This window comes from Cupressus sempervirens, chromosome 10 (assembly GCF_028749045.1).
Source record: "Cupressus sempervirens isolate cs-2001-9-10 chromosome 10, ASM2874904v1, whole genome shotgun sequence".
In the NCBI taxonomy this organism is placed as follows: Eukaryota; Viridiplantae; Streptophyta; class Pinopsida; order Cupressales; family Cupressaceae; genus Cupressus; species Cupressus sempervirens.
This window is the reverse complement of record NC_143127.1, coordinates 536,485,169-536,494,326: the sequence shown is the minus strand read 5'-3', so window position 1 is coordinate 536,494,326 and position 9,158 is coordinate 536,485,169. Positions and strand designations below refer to the sequence as shown.

The following is a 9,158-nucleotide window of genomic DNA, read 5'->3' as shown; positions in this document are numbered from 1 at the left end:
TGATCCTCGATAAAGGAAAGAGTGGTTGGTGAATCACCAACATCATGAGTGCTAACATTGTCTTCAATATCCTGCTGAATAAAAAATGTACACACCTCATGTGGAACATAGAGTAATGTGTGATCTCCCCACTCATCTGCAAATAACTTATTGACCTTGAAGGCCAAATAGAATCATCAAATATATTACCAACATATATAGGCAAATCATTGATAGAGGAAATATACCAACAAGAAAAATCACCAATCAACAAGTAGGTCATGGCCATCGCATAAGAGCTAGGTGATAAATCTCTGGGTAAGTTGAAAAATCCCTCAAAGCATGCTAAGAATAAATCTAAACTTCCTACCCCACCATAAGTACTCTCTCTTATTTCAAAGTCTTCATAAAAGGAAGGTTCACCATTAATTAAAATCCTTGAATTATCCTCGCTTGTTGTATCACTAACCATGTGCTCATGTGAAAATGTATAGTTGTTGTCATAAAAATCAAAATTTCCAAATGGATCAACTTTTTGGTCCATAGAACCTTTCTCATCATGGAAAGTCTCAAATGAAAAACATGTGATTGAATGATTGAATCACATTGTTTTCCTTCACACCTACCCACTTTATGAATTCCTTCAATGATTTGCATGATTTCTTGCGCCCTTAAACCCTAGTTATCTTCTTCATCAGTGGCTGCCGCACTCATTTTATTTTTAGCTTGGTGGATGGAGTGATGCATCAAGCTCAATTGAAGGCATAGCTCATATACCTCATTCTCCTTGTCCTTTCCAAATTTTATGGCTAGATCTATATCCATTAATAATTGCAAGTAATCATATTTTATCATTTTCAAAGTTTCAAAAATAGTATGTAAGAGAGGACTTGTGACACCACATACACTACCATGTATCTCTTCTATCACAATCTTTCACATGAGATCCTCAACCAATTTGGAAGAACCATCCAACCTTGTCAACACTTGGACAATCTTGTCCTTTTTGACCAAAAGCAGATCCATTGAGTCAATGAACGATAATGGTTTTTGACCATCTCCTTCGAACACAAGTGAGTTGCTCTACATAGAATTTTGTGATTTTTCATCACCTAGGGGAACAACATTTTTAGACATGTCCTCTAACTCAACACATGCTATATCATCTATCCTGCCAACATTGTGGTCCATTTGCTCCTCGTCAAAATTTGACCTAATTTCTAGCCTATTATCACCATAAAATTTATCCAAGCTAATTTCCATGTCACAAAATAAGATGTTGGAGTTTTCCATGTCTAAATAAGATGAGGAGTTGCCAATGTTGGCAGTCTGGTCAACTCTTCTATATGGGCCATCAACATGCTCATCAGAAGGACTAGTGTAAACAGCTCCATAAGATACTTCTATCCCCCAATTACCTATTAGTAAACTTGTGCCATTATTAGTATTTTGCATATTATCCATACTATTATCAAGTTGATTGGTATCTTCCCTATGCAAATTTTTGTAACTATCCTCTACAAGGTGATCCCAAGCCAAATCATCACATTTTTTTCTTATCATATCTGTCTTGTTTTGCAGCTCTAGCTAAAGGTCCACATAATCAATGAAAGAAAATTCCTTTTGAAGCTTTGATCGAAATTTGTTATAATCATTGTACAAGCTCCTTACTTAAGTTTTACATTCATAAGGATCTTTGACTTGCCCATCACAAGTGTACCTTGAACTCTTATTTTTTTTAGGGTCTATTATAGCCATGATTTGTGTCTTCAACAATTCCCATCTTTCTATACCTGTACTAAAAGACTAATCAATATTATGCCTTTGGCTTATGCCAATAATTGTAATCAACTTCACAATTTTTCACCAATAATTTGGTGAACTTAAAGCTACAATCTTACTGCCAATTGTTGTTGAACTTTGAGCGTAGAAGGCATTTCGTCAAACCATTGTAATAAACTTAACAATTTTGTCAACCTAAACAAAAAGTTTAAATGTTTTTTGTAGGAGTTTGGTCAAACACTTAGTGTACGTTCTTAGATGCCATGGTCATAAATGCTTCCTCAACATTAGTTGCATTCTTTGCATTTGTCTTAAGAAAAGGAATACCCAAGGGATTAGCAAAAGCCTTGCACTCTCATAGCTAACCACCTTTCTCATAGAAGATCACATTTATTTCCAACAAGAAATTTATTTACATTCTCAATTGCATATTGATTGATTTTATTAAGCCACTGTTTGACATTGTTGAAACTCTCTTGATCTGTCACATCATATACAACAATAATCCCATGTGCACCACAATAGTAGTTGATTGTGATCATCTTGTAACGTTCTTGCCAATTTGAAGTTTAATCATTTTTCCATCTTGTTCCACTATCTATATTTTAAAGTTCACTCCAATTGTACTGATGTAGCTCTCCAAGTAAGAATCATCTACAAATCTAAAGAGAAGGCATGATTTCCCAACCCTTGAGTCACCAATCAGTAGAAGCTTGAACAAATAGTCACTCCAACTACCTTTCGCATGTTCTTTCAATAAATTTCTTAGATGAGTCTAGTCATGGCATGAGCTTCCCATTGGAAGTCCAATTAAACTTAGAATGCTCTTCCAATGCCTATGTCCTTGTACCTAGTCTTCAATGCTGACTATAATGCATATTATTCTGAACCTGAATGTGCTTGTTTTGTAATACTTTTTCTAAATTCTCTACAGTTGGTATTTTTTGTATGTGTCCATGTAGTGAAAAGGTGTCTCCTAGTATTTTGCAAGTGCATCTGACTTACTACCAAAATCTATACTATGACATCTCCCTTGCTACAAAATGACTGATCTTAAGATCAATCTCCATAAACTCAAAAAAATATGAAAATTTTATTTGTGCAGATAAGCATCAATTATTTGTATTATGTTTGGATCCTTCAACTCCTTCAAAAATTTTATTTCTTACAAGGCATTCACATGAACACCTTCCTTTGCATCCCCGAGATGAATTTTCTTTATTGCAACAGTTTTGTTTGTATCTAGAACTCACAGAACTGTTGAACTTGCACCAACACCTAATCCTTTAAAGCTCTATCAGATTAAAAGAAATATAAAATGAAAAAATTCCCCATCAACATTAGTCATTTTGTTAATGGTAACCCATACTATGATGGTGGATGTATTAGACCCGTGCCAGAAAGGATACCATGCAGTTTGGAATGTGGTAATGCCTCCTTCCCCACCACCCCTTTTTCCCTGCTAATGTGTGAATCTAGAAATGAGTTTAAATGGAAAAGAAATGGCTCGTGACTCCTAACACATCCATCAGATGTAATTGTTGCCATCCCACCATGTGTAATAGGAGTTTCTCCCTATACATCTACTAAGACAAGGACGATGCTGGTAACAAGAAGATAGCAGTCGATCAAACCCGAATATACCCTCTAGAACTTCCATAGATTTGTAAGTACTACTACCTGTAGGAACTTAGTATGGCCACTACTACCAAAAATTTTGTCTAGGAAGAGATCTGATAATATAAACTAGGAGTTAGCTCAAATATCCACCAAAGATATTATTATATTATATAACAGTAATACAATAACATGCAATAATCTAAATAATCCAATCTTATAAACAGAAATAATAGTCAAATTGGCAAATGTAGATAAAACCTGTAAGAAGGCTAGATTTGCATCTAACCTCCAAAAGCTTCTTCAACGGTTTGCATCCTTGAAGAGATAACCAGTAATTATTTCCAGCTCCCAGATTAATATTTTTTTTAAATATTATATTCTTCATAACTTTCCATGTGGAGCTTGTTGTACCTTTATCACTTTTCCCAATGTGATGCACGCTCTTTTAAGAAATGTGGGATAAAGAACTATTTTTTCCTTTAGTCACTTAAGTGAACATAGTACCTTTTAAAAATAAAGTGACTATTTAAATGAACTTTAATAGTCACTTAGTTAGCAAACCATATAATCATCGGGCATTAAAATAACTAATCAAATGAACTCAGATAAGCACATGCAATAGCTCATTGGAAAGATCTCAGCAAGATGATTTGAAACCAACACTGGGATATCAAGAATATTGAGCTTTGTTTACTTACTAAAAATAGCAAGTATCTAAACAACCTGCCAAAACATCTCTGATGGGTTTGAAACTAGAAATGTCTAGGTCAAACCTCAAACTCAACCCCATAAAGAACCTTTTTGCCCCTGAAACCTAGGCAAAGTGAGTCGGCAACACAAAATAATAATGTTCCAAAAAAATAGGACATTACAAAACCATTGAGAAAAATAACATAAGAGATTCAATAAATTTGACTAAAGGACATAAGTCTATTGGATGTAAATCAGTGTTCAAGAAGAAATTGGGTCCAGTTGGTAATGTTAAGCAGTAAAATCCATGGTTGGTCAAAAAGGGGTATTCATAGGTAAAGGGAATTAATTATGGTGAGTCAATATCTCATGTAGCTAAGATAGAATCTACTAGATTCTTTTTATCGCTTGTAGTAGCTTATGACTTTGAAGTCAAGCAAATAGATGTGAAAACATTGTTTGTTCATACTAATTTGGAGGAGGACATTTATGTGTTGTAGTCTAAGAATTTTGTTGAAAAAGGTAACAAAAACCTTATTTTTAAGTTGAAGAAATATTTATATGGTTCAAAAGTCTCATAGAATGTAGTATCAAAATTTTGACACATGTGTGTTGTCTTTAGGATTTCTTAAATCTAAATCCTATTGGAAATATAGATGGAGTAACTAAGAGGGGGGGTGAATCAGTTACTACAAAACAAATACATAGATCCCTTAAATGTTTTATTAAACTAGTTACTGCTATCACTCGGTAACCATACAGAAAAATGTTGTAACTTGGTAGATGCAGTGTATGTTATCTTTAATAGAATTTAAACATTCACAGTTATTAACATGCATGCATAAAAGAAATAACATGAACACAAGAGACACTAGATTTAACATGGAAACCCAATATGGGAAAAACCACCAAGTAACTCGATACTAATTTTCACTCTTCTAAAGTGAGCTGTGTTAGGAGCCAACCATGTTAAAGGTTACAAAAAATACTATTAGGTGTGACCTTGTTAGAGTATTTAATCACCCTGCTAGGAGTGGCCTTCCTAGAGGACTTTAGAACAATTCAATAGAATTGTCACCTTGTTAGAGGATTTACAAATAGCTTCTAAACCATTTCTGTTAAGAGATTTAGGAATCGTTGCTACAATGGTGAGAAAGTAACAATGAATTGACCTGAATGAGATGCAACTGAATTGTTGATACAAATCTCTTTTTCTGCTTCACTAGATCCTCTCTGATCGAATAAATCTTTTGTTGCTCCTAAAGGATATCTGACCATCCTTCAAATTTTGCTCACACTTTCCTCTTTTCACAATAAACACACTTGCATGCTCACTCATTACAATTTAGAATTCTCAACTTGACCTTTTATTTATACCTTACAAATTGTCAAGTTGGCTCATTTATAAGTTACAATTACCAATAATCATTACCTTAGTCGGCTACAATCATTACGTAAAATAGTTAAGTTTTATTTTCCAAAACAATGAAATCCTTCATTGGTCGACCCTGCTCGGTAAACACTGTTCCAAAAATGATTTCTAGTGTTAACCAACTGAAGCTCGATTAACATTGCAAACTCTGCAAAATCATTTGGAGACCGAGTGAACTCAATAAACACTAACTTTCCTTTGCTAACCTTGTAAGTTCAATTACCACTAACTTCTGCCACAAAATTCTTCAACTCCTTAGTGAGCTCGGTAGACACAGTTTCCACAAAGTAGTTTCCAGGAATGCTTGGTAGACTCTAAAATTTGTTTTTCTGACCAATTGAGCTTGGTAGACTCTGTCTGCCAACTGATATGACATTTGTGTAACATCAAAGACAACACACAATTGGATAATTGTATCCAACAATCTCCCTCTTTGGCATTGATGGCAACACAACATGTCATAGCACAATGAAATTTGAAAACAAGTCTTTTCCTGACAGAACATTTCTCCCTCTTAGATTTTATGCCACAAACTTCTCTAATGTAGTAATCTCCCTTTATGAAGGAATTACATAGCAAACTATCCTCCAAACAAATTCAAATTTTAGAAAGATGTGATAGTAAACTCTCCACCTTTGACAACACATGCCAAAGACAACACATACCAAATGAGTAACAATGTAACTTAAGTATTGATTCATATGCAATGTTTCTATGACTATGTTGCATCAACTGATAGATCTTCAACTTGGCTCCTATTGATACATCATTAAAACTTTATTTTAGTGAGCTTTAGATAGGGGAATGGCCCCTAGCTTGCCTCTTATATACAAGAATGCATCCTTAGGTAATGGCTTAGTGAATATGTCAACATTTTTTTCTTTTGTATGGACATATTCCAATCTAGTTTCCTTCTCCTGCACCAATTCTCTAACAAAGTGATACTCTATTGCAATGTGCTTGGTTTTTTAATGCATTACTAGATTATTTGATATGTTTATTGCACGTGTATTATCACAAAACATAAAAATTTGTTGTTTGATCTCAACCTTCATGCCTTCCAACAATTGTTTGAACCAAACAATATTAGAATAGTTTACTATTGCTACAACATATTATGCTTCAGCTGTAGATTGGGATGTACAATTTTGCTTTTTCCTTGTCCAAGAAACCAACCTCTTTCCAAGAAAGAATGCTCCACCACTTGTACTATTTCTACCATCAATGTTTCTTTCCTAATCAACATCAATAAACACTTTCAAGTCTAAATTTCCTCCAAATTTATACCACAATCCATAATCTTTAGTTCCTTTCAAGTATCTCAAGATCCTTTTGATTACCATCATGTGATATTCTCTAGGTTTTGCTAAAAATCTTGCCACTATACCAACTACAAGAGCAATATCAGGCCTTGTATGAACTACATACTACAACTTTCCAATCATTGATCTGTATAAGGTCTGATCTACCTCTTTTGATTCATCATCCTTGGTAAGCTTTAGTCCAGTACACATGGGAGTTCCAAATGGTTTTGAATCTACCATACCAAACTTCTTGAGTATCTCCTTGATGTATTTAGACTAAATAATATAGATACCATTCTTGCTCTACTAAATCTAAAGACCAACAAATAATTTGATCTCACCAAGCATAGACATTTCAAATTCCTTGTTCATCTGTTCTAAAAATTCTTTACATAGATCATCATTCCCTGTAAACAACGTATCATCCACAAATATTTCTACCAAAAAAATCTTGTTATATAGTCCTTCCTTGATGTACAAACTATTGTTATCATTAGTTATCTAAAAAGTAATCTGAATAAGATAGTTATGCAATCTCTCATACCATGCTCTAGGGGCTTGTTTTAGACCATACAATGCTTTGTGTAATTTGTAGACCATGTCCTTCTTGTCTAGATCAACAAAACCTTTAGGTTGCTCAATGTAGACTTCTTCATCCAAAATACCATTGAGAAATGCATATTTGACATCCATCTGATACACCTTAAATCCTTTGTATGCAGTATATGCAATTAAGGTCTTGAAACCTTCCAATCTTGCAACAAGAGCAAAAGTTTCACCATAATCTATTTCTTCTTCTTGAGAGTAGCCTTTACATACCAGTCTAGCTTTGTTTGTGGATACCTTACCATCTTCATTCAACTTATTTTTGAATACCCACTTAGTTTCAATCACATTTTTATCTTTAGGCCTAGGTACAAGAGTCCATATTTTTTTCTTCTCTATTTTCTCTATCTCTTCATTCATAGCCTCAATCCAACTTTCATTTTCCAATGCATCTTTGACATTTTTATGTTTAAAATCAGCAAGTAAACAAGTACTTTTTAGCTTACTTCTTGTCATAGTACCTTTAGATTTGTCTCCAACAATCTGATATGGTGCATGATGTCTCCTTACATACTTGGCCAATATAGGTTTCTTACCTTTTAAATGAATTGAATTGTCATCCTCTTGCACTTCAATTTTAGGTTATGGATTCTTTGGCTCGATAGGCATTGGCTCAGTGGTATCTAAATATGACTCGGGTTCTTGCAACTCCGTTTGAACTTCTTGCAACTTGATGACTAATGAAGACTTGGGAGTAGAAGTTTCTTGATTGATAGATGTATTTAGCACTATATCAAGTTCAATGAAAACAAATCTCCTATAATCGTCTAGTTCCTTTTTTCTTTCTTCTTCAATCCTTTCTGCAAACTCATCAACTTTCACACGTGCACCTTCTATGATTTTGTGAGTAGACAAATTCAAATATCTATATGCCTTACTCTTGCAAGAATATCCCAAAAATATGCCTTCATCACCCTTCACATCAAATTTTCCTTTTCTAGATTTTTTTAAGATATAACATTTACTTCCAAATACTTTTAGGTAACTTACATTGAGTTTATAGCCATACCATAACTCATAGGGGGTTTTGAATGAGTCCTTCAAGTATACTCGATTCAAGGTATGAACTATAGTGTTGATAGCTTCCTTCCAGTATTTGATAGTGATTTTTTTTTCAATCATTATAGTTCTTGCACAATCTATGATAGATCTGTTCATTCTTTCAACTATTCCATTTTGCTCAGAAGTTCTAGGGGCTAATACCTATCTTTTGATTCCTCTTTCAATACAAAATTTATTGAATTCATGGGAAATGAACTCACCACCTCTGTCTAATCTCAAACATTTTAATCTTTTCCCTATTTCCTTTTCTACTCTAGCCAAATACCATTTGAACTTCTCAAATGCTTCTAACTTTTCTCTCAAATACATGACAGTCATCATTCTAGAGTAGTCATCAACAAAAAGAATGAAGAACTTTTCTCCAGTATAGCTCTCTATTCCAATAGGTCCACATAAATCAGTATGTACAATTTCCAAAATTTCTTCAGACTGATAGTTTTTACTTTTAAAGCTAGTCTTTCCCATCTTACCAATCTGACAATTCTTGCATAGACCAACATTAGGTTTCTTTATACTAGGAATGCCTCTTACTTTCCTGAATTTTATTGTTTTTACTAGGTTATCAAAATTCACATGACATAACCTTCTATGTCAAAACTAAATTTCCTCAACTTGAGCAATAAAACATGAGCATTCACCAAGTTCAAGATAAAACAAATTACCTTTTTTTTTGTATGCCTAAT

General features: G+C 33.8%; 1 pseudogene; it reads right to left on the bottom strand.

The window, feature by feature from the left end:
• Nucleotides 1-2,002: 2,002 nt before the first annotated feature.
• The window catches only part of LOC149535013 (ras-related protein RIC1 pseudogene), a 38,603-nt pseudogene continuing 31,447 nt past the window's right edge, over nt 2,003-9,158 (bottom strand).